The sequence below is a fragment of the Cervus elaphus genome, chromosome 3 (assembly GCF_910594005.1).
Source record: "Cervus elaphus chromosome 3, mCerEla1.1, whole genome shotgun sequence".
Taxonomy (NCBI): domain Eukaryota; kingdom Metazoa; phylum Chordata; class Mammalia; order Artiodactyla; family Cervidae; genus Cervus; species Cervus elaphus.
In genome coordinates, this window is record NC_057817.1 from 42,224,299 (window position 1) to 42,238,471 (window position 14,173).

At 43.5% G+C, this 14,173-nt stretch overlaps 1 long non-coding RNA gene across 1 annotated transcript in view; it reads right to left on the bottom strand.

Annotated features, from left to right (window-relative positions):
* The window catches only part of LOC122683537, a 63,590-nt gene extending 52,567 nt beyond the window's left edge, over window positions 1-11,023 (bottom strand). Inside the window, exon 1 of the long non-coding RNA XR_006337773.1 lies at window positions 10,926-11,023. This is a non-coding gene — a long non-coding RNA (uncharacterized LOC122683537). The remainder of the gene's footprint in view (window positions 1-10,925) is intronic.
* Between the last annotated feature and the right edge of the window lie 3,150 nt (window positions 11,024-14,173).

Consider the following 14,173-nt stretch of genomic DNA (forward strand, 5'->3'; position numbering starts at 1 on the left):
TGGGTAGGCCGGGGCTGGGGCAGATTGTAGACTGGATAACTAGTGTGTTCTTATAGTTGCTCACATAAACCACTTTACCCCACCACCTCCCATTGTGATGGCTACAGCCACCAGTGAGAAGAATGGGGGCTTGGGTCCTGCATTTGTACTTTTGCCCTGAGCTCTGCAAATGGCAGGAAAAGGACCACAGGAGGAGAGGGGAGTGAATTAGTTGGGTCACCTCAAATTTGCAGGTTAATGAATCTGGTTTGTATACCGTAATATGCTAGCTCTCTAGCAAACACATCTCTCAAGAAGGTGGTACACAAATCAGTGGTCCGTTTTTCTGCAATGAGAACCAAAATGAGTTGCCAGGCCAACTGGGATGTTCAAGCCAGTTGATCAAATATTTGCTCACTAGAGGAAACGCTGTACAGAAAACCAGATTATAATCACTTGTGTTCTTATCAAATGTGGAATCAGAGGAATGGGAGTCAAGAGCAAGGCCCGTGCTTCAGGTTGATGTTTTTTGAGATCCAGGTTTGGGGATATGCCTGCTACGTGGCCTCAGTGCTTACAATGCCAGCTTCTTAATCAAACATTTCTTTTCCTATTAGACAAGCTCTGAATGCACTTCTCCTGGAGGAGGGCATGGCAATCCACTTCAATCTCCTTGCCTAGAGAATCCCCCATGGACAGAGGAGCCTGGTGGGCTACAGTCCATGGGGTTGCGGAGGCAGATATGACTGAAGCGACTTAGCACACAGCTCACACGAATGCACGTCTAGGTTTGCTTTCCCCGCTTGGAATTTATACCTCTTATTTACTTAATTTTTGGTTGCACTGGGTCTTTGTTGCTTCACACAGGATTTCTCCTCTGCTCACACAGAGGAGCACCAAGAAAGGGCTCCTCTTCACTGTGGGGCTGGGGCTTCTCATTGTGGGGACTTCTCTCTTTGTGGAGCACAGGCTTCAGGCACGTGGGTTTCAGTAGTTGTGGCACACAGGCTTAGTTGCTCCTCAGCATATGGAGTCTTCCTTGACCAGGGAGCGAACCTGTGTTCCCTGCATTGGCAGACAGATTCTCACCCGCTGCACCACTAGGGAAGTCCAGAATTTATACCTTTTAAAGTGAATTTTCAGAGAAAAAATCTCAGCTGATGCTTATTGGACTAAATGCCAGTGATAAACTTGAAAGAAAGGGTAGGAATCTTCATCGGTCATGAGAAGACTGACAACTATATACATCATTTTAGAGTTATTCCCATCCTGAGCAAGGACATGGGAAATTCTCAGTTTTTATTAAAATTACTTACCAGAATTTTTCTTTTCACGTCCTTTGCTCATAATCTGGAGTAGCTTGCATTGGTTATTGTAAATGATGTTTTCCTGTATCCTGGGTTTGAAAGCAAAAACACAGCAGGGATGGTCTTCAAGCTTTCCATCAGCCCTTCCCTGCCAATTCCTCCATCCACTATTACCTTTTCTATTTCACTAGTCACCAAGAAACAGAAGAGACATTTCAGAGTGGTTCTCATCCTCATAGACAGGAATAAACATGAAGTCTGGCGAGTATGTCATGTGATACCTCCATCTCGAAGTTTAAAAAGTGTTTGGATGTCTGTATTCTAGGTCTTATAAGAATCACAGAGGATTAAAATTCCAGAGCAGAGCACATCAAAAATGTGCATGTGTGCATATATGTGTGTTTTGTTGTTTAGTCTCTAAGTCATGTCTGATTCTTTTGTAACCCCATGGACTGTAGCCAGCCAGGCTCCTCTGTCCATGAGATTTCCCAGGCAAGAATACTGGAGTGGGCTGCCATTACCTTCTCCAGGGGATCTTCCTGACCCAGGAATCAAACCCATGTTGCCTGCATTGACAGGTGGGTTCTTGTACTACTGAGCCACCAAGGAAGCCTATATATGTATGTGCATGAGTGTATATATGTGTGTGCATGGGCACTGATTCCCTTTGTTTTGGTACTTCTAGGGATCTGTGATAGAAGCTGGAGAGTAACTGCCAGCAGATGCTTGGCTTTCCCCAACTTGTGATGAGAAAAGGAGTAGGAAAACACTGTCAAAAGAACTTGCTGATTAAACATGGGATGAGTGATTCCAAGTTTTGACAGGCAAAGAATGTGTTTCTGGATGGAATCGATTTTCAGGCTGTCCAAATGTACACAGCATATTTATGAAGAGAATAGATAACCGGCCCACTTGATTTTAAAGCTATCCCCTGATTCAGTGTCTGCACTTACACCCTGGTAAGATTTTTGGCCACCTGATATGAAGAACTGACTCATTGGAAAAGACCCTGATGCTGGGAAAGATTGAAGTTAGGAGGAGAAGGGGACAACAGAGGATGGGATGGTTGGATGGCATCACTGATTCAATGGACGTGAGTTTGAGCAAGCTCTGGGAGATGGTGTTAAGGACACGGAAGCCTGGAGTTCTGCAGTCCATGGGGTCACAAAGAGTTGGACATGACTGAGTGACTGAATAACAGCAAAAGATTTTACAGCACACAGCATCTAAAGATCTCAGAAAACACTTTCTAGACAATTGTGTGCTCAAGATTGCCTCTTGCCTTTATTTACATTCTTCTCTCTTCTTGCCTCCTTATGAATCTTAGGCCATTGTGAGACCTAATATTTTGCTGCTCAATGAGGAATCCAGAAGGAATCAATCTAGATGAACGTGCTGTCAAAAGGGATGCTGGTCCAGGAGAGGTCTGTCGACCACAAAATCCAGCAAACTCTGGTCATCAGGCTCACGAAGTAAGGGGACAGTCTGTTTGATGAAAAATACCCCGAAGCTACAGAAAACTGGACTCAGAAAACAGTAGTAACAGTAACAATATTTACAGAAAATAGAATCATACTTAAAGGCTTGGCAATGAATGCTATTTCCACTCAGACTAATGAAAATGCAGTTCTGAATTGTTATAAAACTTTGATGTAAATATATTGCAGGATGGCATTGAGGGTAGGGGAGCTAGAATCCACACACACTTTAATGTCTACATGGATGAACGATAGTAGCATGTGTGTATTATTTAGAAAAATGAGCCCCGACCAAGAATCAAGAGCTTCAATAACAGGAAATGGTTGCCTCTGGAGAGTGACATGGCTATGCGTGAGAGAAATGTAGCTTCAGCAATAAGCTTACTGGTCCCATTCAACTTGTGAAATCACACTCATGTATCACTGTGATAAAACAACATTAAAAAAAAATTGAACTCTGTCTAACTCCATATATCACTGCACAGGGAAGTCAGCATTACTAACTTCTCATTCCCCATGTAAAGGCAGAGGGCCACAGTTTGCACACTCCTCAGTTTGGAGCTCTCTCTGCCTTGCAGTCCAAAAACACTGTCAACTGGGACAGTGAATTCCCCTGGGCTAGATAGACAGGGAGGCCTGGCGTGCTGCGATTCATGGGGTCGCAAAGAGTCGGACACGACTGAGCGACTGAACTGAACTAAACTGAACTGAGAGTGACTCTGAAGGTCTGTTTTCAACATTTCTGGTTTTCTGCACACACACGCTTCCTATGCAGGCCATATTATCGATAGCTTAGTTGAAGGAGGGCTTGTTAGATAACATAGAAATAATTTGCAAAAAGAGACAAATACTGGCAGTTAGAGGCTGCTTTTAAGGGAATGCACCCTTCCCATTGCCACTGGTGACCATGCATTTAGATTCTAAATCAAGAGGAAAACAAAGCAGTGAAATGTTAAGCGACTCTTGGTTTGAAGGAAGGTTAATAGCCCCTTGGGAGTTTACGCCATTCCTCTCTAGAATTCACTCACACTTTTTCGGTGTTTATTTGCACATACCTAGTTTCACAGAAGTCATAAAAGATATTTATTTCTCTCTGTGCTTATCTTTTAGTTACACACCAGAGGCCTTACCTGAAACTTGAACACTGGGGAGAGGCTGTTCCAGACAAAATCACCAGAGCTCAGAGTCAGAGATTCCCTGGTGACAAAGGCTTTTAAATCCAATAGAAATGGAGAACTGCATAAAGCAGCGGATGGTCAACTGTGAGCAGTGCCCTGCCACCCAACTCAGGGTGACCTGACTCGCTACTGTCCTTGGGGAGACAGCACTACCTTCGGCCAGGTAAACGATGCTGATTTGATTCTAAACCCAAGCATCTCTGGGTGGGGGTGGAAAGTTCTTTCTGGAGTGAACAATACCAAACAGTGAGCTCCAGCAGCATTCCTGAGCTGCGTGCCAGCGCTGCAGCGCCTGCCCCTAATCTCCAGGGCTCCCGCCTTCCGGTCCACGCACCCAGTCTCAGCTCCTTAGTGTCAAGAAGACAAACGGGGACAGAGATACAGTCTGGGGACCATGCAGTCACTGCTGCTGGTGGAGCTGTTTGAAACTAATATCAAGGAATCGTTACAGACCCAGAGTGTCAATGAGTGTGGTGAACACACACTCAAGCATCATAATGGACTAGAAATCAGAGGATCTATGTCCAGTTATCAGCTCCACTAATTCCCATCTTACAACATTAGTCTAGTTACTAACTAGAACATGTCTACTATGGAAGCAAAAGTGCCTTAATTTTTTATTAATAAATGTTGAAGTCACTTGAACTTTTTGGGCCTCTGTTGCTCTATATTAAAAAATAAGGAAGTTCCTATGTTGGTAATAATGATACCTGTTATTTATTGATCAATTACTATGTCCTGGGCACTGTTTTGAATTAATTAAATCTAATTAATCAATCTAAGTAATTAATTAATTCAATAAGCTAATTAATTAAAAGGCAAAGTTAAAATCTTTTTAACATACAAGAAAATAAAAATACAGAGAGGTTAAGTAACTAGCCCAAAATTATTCGTTTGGTAAGAGACACAATCAACATTCAAAATTTCAAAGCCCATGTGTCTACCCACTTTGCTTTTGTCAACTTCTAGCTTTATTATTATTAATATTATTCTCATTTTTGTCATTTGTTATCATCAATGGGAAAATGTTTAATCTCTTCTTCTAATTCTATGTATATGTCTTCTATTACTTCTCATAAATTGATCCTCCATGTATCCATCAACACTTGAGCCTCCAAATGTCACTGAAAAGTCTGTATTTATAATCCAAATATGAGAAATCAGAAATTTTGTACCCACCTGTGGATACAGTATAAAGAGGAGAGGGACAGTAAGTATTTAGACAGAATCTCCAACCAAAACATGCTAACTGGCAATATAAAGGAGCAGACAGAACAGGATACAAGGACTGGGATTATACACAGCTGTGTACTTTCTGAAATGGAAAGACTTGATATGTAATTTCTCTAAGCAATGTTACAGGCCAAGAGCTGCAGTATGCAGAGGGACCCTAGTCATGGGGGAAGAAAAGCATAAGGCTTAGATTTTGAGAACTAAATGGCCACAAAACCCTGGGCAAGTCTGTTGACTTCACTGAAACTGCCTCCACTTCTGTACAATGGGGTTGTGTCAGGTACGTTACAGGCTTCTTATAAGGACCGAATGGGGTTACAAGGAAAATACACGGCAAACTCTTAAGACTGGCTATGCAATGGGGTGCCCATCACAGAGCAGCGGCTACAGAATCACTTAGGAGTTTGTTCGAAAGGCAAATCCCAGGCCCCATCCTAGACCTACTGAGTCAGAATCTGCATTTCAACAGAATGCCCAGGTTAGTCACAAGCACATTAAATTTGAGAAGTTTTGCTGTAAGCCAACAAATAAATGCAGCCTGTTGTAATTTGGGGCTCCGTTTTCCTTGCATATACTGCCAATGAAATATAACACGGCCACATTTCAAGGATTCGGCCTGCTCAAAGGTTTCTACATCCTCCCTCCCTGGGTCCTGATGAGTTGGCCTAGTACACATGTGACCAAGCAGGTTATTCTTAGAGAGCAGTTCTGTTTGTTCAGGAAAGGACCACCCAAGAGAGGCATTGCCTTGTAAAACCCTTGGTCATTTCTGAGTTAGGAGAACCAATAAAGTGCAGACCCACGTGTTTAAAACTGTCTCAGCCCTGGGAAAGGTTGTTAAACATGAGGTTGTGTGCTCAGTTATGTCCGACTCTTTGTGACCCCATAGCCTACCGGGCTCCTCCGTCCATGGGATTTCCCAGGCAAGAATACTGGAGTGGGTTGCCATTTCCTCCTCTACGGGATCTTCCTGACCCAAGGATTGAACCCACATCTCCTGCATTGGCAGGCAGATTCTTTACCATCAAGTCACCTGGGAAGCCCAAGGTTGAAGGGGAGTAGCAAGCAAAGTGGAGATGGTGTAAATTTTAATCTTTCCTGAGAGCAGCAGCTAAAGGAAGCCACTCAGAGTGGAGGGCTTTTGTCATAAATGTGTCTTTTATTAGATCCCTGTTGTGTATGGGAGACACGGAGCAGGTGTTCACAACTGCCTGCTAACATGGGTGGGATACGGTATCTATCAGCTTCTTACCTGTTAATACAATTGTGAACACATGCTATCCTAAAACATGCCACTTTGGATATTGAATATTTTAAACTGAAGGAGTTTGAGAAAACAGCCAAACAAGATCTCTCTTGTCTTTCTTCTCTGGAACATGGCACAAGACTCCCAGGTGAGATGCTACCCCTCTGAACTCTAAGGAAAGGAGCGTCCTTACCTCAAACACAAGGGACAGTGCCAGAAGAATTCAAACAAACAGGTCTCACTGTTTTCCCCAGTTTACTACATTCACCTTATATTTTTTGACCTAAAATATTTCTACATGACTACCCGCTCATCATCAAACCCAGCATAAAAATAGATTTAACCATTTCTTCAGGTCTTCATTTTATTAAGACTCTTGTATCACACAAAATGTATATTAAGTACACTTGTACGCTTGTCTTCTCTTATTTGTCTTTGTTGGTTGAATTTTCAGACCCAGCCAAGGACCCTAAAAGGAAAACGATTTTTCCTCCCTTTCACTGGATTAACCCCATTTTATGTGTATAGATGCACACTTACATCACCATTACTCCTTTTCACCACTGTGATCTTCTTTACCTTCCATTCTCCTGGTCAGAGATTAACCAAGTGAACACATAAATGTTAATAACCTGTCAAAATGTCATAATAGAAGTGGAATGATTCCATTTGTAAATCAGTATTGACAAAAAATATTTCTGCATTTCAAAAGTGTTTTAAATAGATATCTGTCCTAAATTTGGTTTAAGAAAGTCTGTTCCAGAAAGTCTATGACTAAGATATGAATGATGAACTAAAGTGAATTAATGAAGCATTAGTGCTCAGACAAATCATTGTTCATTGTTCTAAAATGTCAAAGGTCGGAGTCCTTTGCTGTGTAGAAGTGGGTCAGGGGAGGGAAAAACCTCCCAAGTGGAGAAAGTCTCAACTGGAGAATGTCCCAGTTGAACTTATGTGCTCCTCAGGACTAATGCAATTCGTAATAGCTTCTTTTAGCTCCCATGGTAGAGCATGGGAGCAAGCACACTGGCACCCTCTCCTTGAGCGGTGATTGTCTGGTGTGAGGCATGGAAGTTGCCTGGGAGGGCTTGACCATCAAGATCCTCCCAGGCCCTTATTATAGGAAAGCTGTGTGTGTCCTGGGACACATTTGCACTCCCCAAAGTTTCAGCATGAGTTGACTTTATCACAGTGATAGGGTTATATAAAGCACTATTCAGTAACAATGGAAAGTCTGTCAGAAGGTGCCTATACATATGCAAGTATTCATTTACATTTTGTTCTAAAATCTCCATTCAGTTAATATTCAAGCATCTCTGATTATGGGTGGGTCCTCAAGGTCTTTTAAAAGAGAGACAAAGGGGCTCATCCCAGGGGAAGCAAGTAGAGCCCCACAAGCTTGTTCAAGGACAAAAGCAGCCTCCTAGGAAGTGTTTTTTAATAAGATCCAACTTTCATATCATTCCAGATCTATCTTCAAATCATGGCTGACTTCTCAGAAGAGGAGGCTGCAAAAAAATGAAGCCGCCTCCACACAGGTTCCATGGAAGACAAATCCCTTGGTGTCAGCAGTGACAGGCAGAGGTCTCAGCACAGGCTTGGGAGGCTGTGAAGGCACAGACACCGATGGCCAGAGTCAGCGGAACTTTCAGCGGCTATCTGCGGCATCAGCGGGTGAGCCACTGAATTTGGCGGTGCTGATGACCACGATAACAAACCAGGAGCCACAGGAGAGAGAAGGGGAATGGCAGCTGTCCCATCACAGCTAAGGATGATGCTGTGCAGTGTCAAACCCTCAGGGCCTCTGAGAACTATTCAAGGTGGAGTTTAAGTTGGAAGTGGCAGGCTTCCCTAATAGCTCAGTTGATAAAGAATCTGCCTGCAATGCAGGAGATCCCAGTTTGATTCCTGGATCAGGAAGATCCTCTGGAGAAGGGAGAGGCTACCCACTCCAGTATTCTTGAGCTTCCCTGTGGCTCAGCTGGTAAAGAATCCTCCTGCAGTGTGGGAGACCTGGGTTCGATCCCTGGGTTGGGAATATCCACTGGAGAAGGGAATGGCTACCCACTCCAGTATTCTGGCCTGGAGAATTCCATGGACTATATGTATAGGGTCACAAAGAGTCAGACAGGATTGAGCGACTTTCACTTTCATTTGGTGGGGGGGGGGGGGGGGGTGGATTGGAGGTAAGGGGTAAGTCCTGCATAGCAGGTCACATCAGTCAGAGACAAAGAAATACAATGAACTTTTGCTTTCTTCTCCCCAGTTCAAGACTGGTGGGATATGGGAAACAGAGGGCAGAATAGAAAAGTCCAAGTTTGTGAAAGTGTGAGCTATAAATCTGAGATTCAGTCCTCTGTGCTTACAGAAAGCCCAAATGGGGACATTTTTAACAACATACCACTATACAGTTGGCAACATTCACTACTCAAGCTTATAAATGATAAATTTTTTGTTGGACTCAATTTTATTCTTTATTCTTTCTTCTCCCCCAGACTGAATGGCACTGCTTATCTCCATAAATATTATATGCTAATTTAGTGCAATTAAAAATGACAAAATAATAAACTAGATAAAGTGGGTAGTACGAAAAATAGTAGTACCATAGCACTATCATTTGAAGGAAAAAATTTGGATTTTCCACCACCTCAGCTACTGCCAAAACCTCTGCAGCTGCAGATAAGCCCCACAGATGCCAAGAGCCCAGGGTCCACTAATTTCCAACTGAGTTTCCTGTTGCACTTCTTCTGATAGAATTCTAACTCCTGCTCACATCTTCATTGACGGGTATCAGTGCATTCTTCAAGACCCATAGTTAGGTTGAATGGGGATAAGAATCAGTTCTATCTCTCAGAAATGCAGGTATCAGATGAGACAAAGAGACTATACTGATGATATATGTAAGTTCCTTCCCTCCCACATTCCCTACTTTCTCAAATATAATTTTATTTGTTTATTTATTTTTGGCTGTGCTGGGTCTTGGCTGCTATGTGGACTTTCTCTAGTTGCTGCGATGGGGGCCACTCTCTGGTTGTGGGGCATGGGCTTCTCACTGCAGTGGCTTCTCTTGTGTCACGTGGGCTCGTGGGCCCGTGGGCTTCAGTTGTCGGGGTCCGTGGGCTCATTAGTCGCAGTTCCCAGGCTCTAGAGCACAGGCTCGGTAGTTGTGGCTCACAGGTTTAGTTATTTGATGGCATGTGGGACCTTCCTGGACCAGGGATTGAACCCGTGTCTCCTGCATTAGCAGGCAGATTCTTTACTGCTGAACCACTAGGGAAGCCCACATTCCCTGCTTTAGAGTATCTATTCACCACTACCCCCAGCTTAAAAGGAGGAGCCCTACAGGCCACATGACCCTCTTCCTTGGCCTTAGCTGATGAAATGCCAGATGGACATCTGAGACAGGCTGGACCAGCCAGATTCTCTTTCCCAGAATTTGAGAGACTGAGTCATGTAGCCCTGGAGACCCAGGCTGGAAGTTGATGGAGACTTGGGGTCCAAGATTACACTTGGGAGTGGCCCTGATGGGCGTAAGCAAGTGAGTGGATGGAGAAGCTGGCCCACAGAAAGAAGAATGAAGTGGCCTTTCAGATAGAAACAGGCAAGACTCTGCATTCCCCCAAAGAGGACAGATAGTGGGAGAAACTTCTAGTTTCTGGAACTGTCTAGTTCCCATACATCTCAGCTCAAATGTATTTCCTGCATTTGGTGTATAATTATTCTATGAGTGAGTGAAAGTCTCTTTGCGACCCCATGGACTGAGGCTGCCAGGCTCCTCTGTCCATGGAATTCTCCAGGCAGGAATACTAGAGTGAATAGCCCTTCCCTTCTCCAGGGGATCTTCCTGATCCAGGGATCAAACCCAGGTCTCCCTCATTGCAGGCAGATTCTTTACAGTATGTGCTACCAGAGAAGCCCAAGAAAACTGGTGGGTAGCCTATCGCTTCTCCAGAGGATCTTCCTGAATATTCTAATACAATAAACCTACTGTTCTTGTTTCAGTTTTGTTACTTTAAGTAAGTTTTTGTTGCCTGTAAAAAAAAAAAAAATATATATATATATATATATATATGTATATGGAGAGATCATTGTAAGATCATAAAATGGAAAGCACCATGTAAGATTAATTTTGTCTTTGAGTGTCACCTAGGACATAGCAGCCATTAGGGAAAGGCAAGGGCTGTCCAAGTGCACCTTCCAGATTCCAAAAGTGACTGATACCCTCATAAATAAGGTATCAGGATCTGAAGACAGCCAGAGGAACACCCTGTGTAGAAAAACGTTCAGATTCTTGATAAGGGCTGGTATTCACCACAATTCTTGTTGGCTGTGTGTCAGAATCCAAATGTAATCTACTAAAGCAAAAGGAACTGTATTAGACCACCAAATGCTAAGTCGATGGGAGGAGGCAAAGGGAAGGGGAGCCAATATCAGGCTTGGAAATCTGTCCTGTCTCAGCCCCACTTTCGTTTGTATCAGCTTCATTCTCAGACAAGCAACCTACCATGATGATGAGACAGCTGGCTCCCGGCAGCTCCAGGTTTAGTCCTGCCAGCTTAGTAACTCCCACCAAGGATACCTCGTAGCTTATAGTTCCAGTCAAACTCCCAGGGATGGTTCTAAAGGGCCTGATTTGGGTCCTATGCTTACCCTGAACCAATCGCAGTTGCCGAGGGACTGCAGTATTTTCTTTCCTTGGGCCTGGGGTAAGGGAGTGGTGCCAACCTCATCTGATTCACACGGACTGAGAGCTGGGTCAGGTTGTTGCCAAAAGAAAATCAGTGGGTGGTGTACCCAAAAATAAAGAGGAAGTCATCCCAGGAGATACCCTGAGCTTGAGCTTCTGAGACTTAAAAATGAGAAGGGAGCTTCCTTTAGAAAGGAAAACCTCTTTATTTCAAAATGGGCAGAGGGACCAAAAGACAGGTGGGCATTGGTTACATACAGCTGGCCCTTACCCACTGCACAAATACTTATCAAACCCCTACCACAGAGAGAGAGGTACCTGTGGGTGAGTCAGTCACTGTCCCGAGGCTCAGCCTCCCCGCCCAGTCTCATCGCCAGCTCTCTGAGTCATCCCATGCCCCACCCAGGGAGTTGTGCCTTTCCCACAGTTTTCTTGAATCTCCTGGGACAGATGGCCAGCTCTTGGCACTGAAAAGGAAAAGGGGTGTCTTTCAGAAAGAGGAGTTCCTCTCCCATAAGCAAAGCGAGCAGAAGAGCTGGCTCAGATGGGCGGGGGTGGTGATCATTAACTTAGCAATTCCTGATGTATTTAAAATCAGATTTTTCTCTCTTATAAAAGACTGATTCACAGGTAACTTCTGCCTTTTTCCATTTCTGGTTAAACACACACACACAGAACACTTCTCGTCCTTTTAGACCCATACAGCTCAGATAGCTCTTCCTGCTTGAAGCCTTTCCCTTTCCTCCCTTCAGACTCTTTCTCACCTGAGAGGCAGGATGTACCACCTCTTCCCTGCATACTGTCGATGTCACAGTGACAGCGCTTTTCACGCTGTGTGATGGCTAGCCCTCCAGACGGTGGATGCCTCCCAAATGTCAGGAAGGATGCCAGGCTTTTCTTGTGCCCCAGCACTGTACTCAGAGTCTGGTACATAGATAGTCCCCCACAGATGTCAGTAAGTGAAAATGAACAATGTGTTACAGAGCTCGGAGGTTGAACAGGTGGAAGATCCTCTGTATTGGAGGGTTTTCTTAGCGGTAAGTGGACCTCTGTGAAGTAACTAAGAAACTTTTTCTTCTTAACACAATCTTGAGTAGCTCTCTGTGTTAGATAATTGAGGGCCAAGAATATACGCACTAAAAAGAAGCGTTTCTCAGTAATTATATAGGATGTGAAGCCTGAGATCTTACAACTCACGTTAGGGGAAAACTACAGCAGCTTAATTACTGTCGTAATGCATTCAATGTTTGGATACAATATGAAACCCTTATTACACACTTTACTGTTAATCTGCAATTAATTTAGATATGCAGTTGTACTACACAGAATAAAATGCAGACGTATAAATATAAATGATGAATAATAAGTCATAATGGACCATCAGGATCTGGAATCCTCTAAAGGACAATAGGCCATTTGACTTTCTAGTTTCTACTGGAAGTCATTTGGGGGTGTTTGGAGCATTAAAACCACTCTATTATTTCTAATAATAGCAAAAAAAAAAATCACAGTTAAAAAGGGAGAGGAATTCCAATCTCTTTCAGTATGTCATCTTGCCATTCTCCCTGGTAAAGGAGAGGCAATGTTCCTGTTTACTCACTTTTCATTTAACAAGTGTTGATAGTTATCTATTGTGTGCTACATGTTTTCCAGGTGAAGAAGATGGTGGATGGAAATATAAGCAACTCACCCTAAGCGTAATGGACTGAAGCTCATTAAAGAAAGTGAGGATTTCCCTGGTGGTCTAAGGGGTAAGACTCCACACTCCCAATGCAAGGGGCCTGGGTTTCATCCCTGGTCAGGGAACTAGATCCCACATGCTGCAATTAAGAGTTCACATGCTGTAACTAAAGATCCTGCATGCTGCAACTAAGACCCAATGCAACCAAATAAACATATATATTTTTAAATGAGAATTTCTAACTTCTTACTTACTCATTCAAAATAACATCTTCCCAGGGACCATTGTTAAAGACTCTTGTCTTTGTACACTTTCCACTTTACAACAAGGTTTTCCATAAATACCTCATGTAGTGTCCACAGTAACCCCTAGTGTAGATAGGACTATCATAGATTCAGTGTTGCAACTGGGGAAGTGAAATAAACTATCCAAGATGACACCAATGGTCAGTTAATGAGCCAGGACCAGGACAAACGTTCCTGACTCTGAGTCTAGCTCTTTTCCCAGTTATTCTGTGTTTAAACAGGAAGCCAGACTAGTGTAGCTAAAAATGGTTTTAGAATTCAACTCTAGCAAAGACATGCCATCAAGAGTCTTTCTCAAGTGTGATCTCATCTATATTTGTATGGGGCCATGAAAAATTACCTGCTACCCAGTATCTATTTCTGGGCCTTCCCTGGTAACTCAGCTGGTAAAGAATCCACCTGCAATGCAGGAGACCCCAGTTCGATTCCTGGAAGATCCCCTGGTGAAGGGATAGGCTACCCACTCCAGTATTCTTGGGCTTCCCTCGTGACTCAGACAGTAAAGAATTTGCCTGAAATGTAGGAGACCTGGGTTCGATCCCTTGGTTGGGAAGATCCCCTGGAGGAGGGCATGGCAACCCACTCCAATATTCTTGCCTGGAGAATCCCCATGGACAGAGGGACCTGGCAGGCTACAGTCCATGGGGTTGCAAAGCATTGGACTTGACTGAGCAACTAAGAACAGCGCACGTGAAAAAATGGAAGGAGATATTGTGGTCATTGGCATCCATCCCTTCCTCCAATAATATCTCTTAATAATTGTCAAAGACTTTCTCCATTCACAGAATCCAGCCATGAAAAGATGAAATCGTATGTGGAACACTGTTGATAAACTGGAGGCCCCTGGAGTTGTGCTTCTGCAAGCTTTAAACAACCACATCCAAAATGCACTAGAGTTTAAATCCTTGGATGCTTCTTAAGAGCTCAACCAGCTGCTTAGAATCAGACACAAAAATCAATGACATATGTCCTTGAAGAAATGAAAACCAAAACACTTTTAACTTTGCCAAGTGAAGTTTTTCCTGAAGTGTTCCTTGGAGTGAGGTTGATATTTAGCATTCTCAAGTGAGCTGTTAAGC